Genomic DNA, 1,882 nt, shown 5'->3' with positions numbered 1-1,882 from the left:
ACCCCGACCGGTCGCGCAGCCCGGCGCTCCATGCGCCCTTCCTTGGCCGGCGCCTCCACGGGTCTCGCACCACCTCTCTTCCCGCGGCCTCTTCTCTCCCTTTGCTCCTCTACATCCTTGCATCCCCATGAGCGCCGCTTCCTCCTCTCCGGCGGGCGTGGAAAGGGCACACGACCAAAAGCTGGGAAACCTGGGTCCGCGATTAGCGGTGTGACCTTGGAGAAGTCATTTTCTCTCCCACCTCTACGTGCCCTCCAGGATTGCATGAGTTTAATGAAGGAAAAGATACAGATAGCATTCATAGTACGACAATGGTTTTGCACATGAAGTGAAACCCGGTAAACACCATGTGTATAACAATTCAAAACAACAATCACACCAAGTAGTTATTTTCTGCATCCTGCAATGAGCAAACTGAGTCCCAACGAGGTTAAACAGTTTAACCAGCCAGGATCGAAATTCAGGCCTGGCTGGCTGTCGACAAACTCCACCTTATCAGGCTGCCTATAAAAGATGTGAATCAAGTTGATAGTGGCACAAAAAGATAACTATAATGTTCCCTTATTTATGTAAATAATTACAACAGTTTTTGAAAGATAAGCATCCTGACCATTAACTCCCTCCTTGGTCACACAACTGTATCTTCAACTGACAAGGTGGCTTACTCTAAGGATGGTAAAACAGACAGTACAGGAAAAGCTGCTTGGATTTTGAAGAGCCTTTAACTTTTTGTATTCAAAAATATCAAACCTTTATAGAAAAGTTACAAGAAAAATATAATTCACAGCCAAATTAACCCATATTCACCAATTTTTAACATTCTGCCACATTTGCTATGTGTCTGTGTGTATGGTTTATTTTGCTGAATCATTTGAGTTTTTGTAGACACTGTTACCCTTTATCCGTAAATATTTCGGTAAATATCTACTAGGAACAAAGATAATCTCCCACGTAATCAGAATTCCATGATCACTCCAAGAAACTTTCATGCTAATACAATGTAATCATCTGTAACATACAGGCCATATATATTCAATTTTGCAAAATATCTAAGTAATATCCCTTTTCTTTTTTTTCCCAATTAGTCTACCATTAAGGATCATCTGTGGCGTTTAATTGTCATGTCTTTTTAAACACCTTTAGAATCATTCTTGGTTTTGGTTTTCTTTTTATTTATTTATTTATTTATTTAGAAATGGAGTCTCACCCCATCATCCAGGCTGGAGTGCAGTGGCGCAATCTCAGCTCACTGCAACCTCAGCCTCCCAGGTCTAAGCAATTCTCCTGCCTCAGCCTCCCGAGTAGCTGGGATTACAGGCATACAGCACCACATCTAGTTAATTTTTGTATTTTCTTTTTTTAGTAGAGACAGGGTTTCACCCTATTGGCCAGGCTGGTCTCGAACTCCTGACCTCAGGTCATTCACCCACCTCAGCCTCCCAAAGTGCTAGGATTACAGGCCTGAGCCTTGACACCCAGCCCTTTTTTTGTGTTGTTTTGTTTTCTTGTTTATAACATTGACTTTTTTGAGGAATCCGATTCCACCATTTTGCAGAATGTTCCTTGTTTTGGATTTGTCTGTTTCCCTGTGATTAGATTCGAATTAAATAATTTTGTTGGGTATACTATAGGTGATGTTGTATTCATCTTAGTGCTTCAAAATATGATGTCAGTTTGTTCCATTACTGGTGATGTTACAGTTAATTATTTCTCCAAGATACAGGTAACTTTTCCCTCTGTATTTAAGAAGTCTGTGTAAAAAATGAGCAAAGGATTTGAATGGACATTTCTCCAAAGACATACAAATGGGCCGGGCGCGGTGGCTCAAGCCTGTAATCCCAGCACTTTGGGAGGCCGAGACGGGCGGATCACGAGGTCAGGA

Source organism: Mandrillus leucophaeus, unplaced genomic scaffold (assembly GCF_000951045.1).
Source record: "Mandrillus leucophaeus isolate KB7577 unplaced genomic scaffold, Mleu.le_1.0 Scaffold627, whole genome shotgun sequence".
Taxonomy (NCBI): Eukaryota; Metazoa; Chordata; class Mammalia; order Primates; family Cercopithecidae; genus Mandrillus; species Mandrillus leucophaeus.
The sequence above is the reverse complement of the archived record's forward strand: the minus strand, read 5'-3'. Positions refer to the sequence as shown.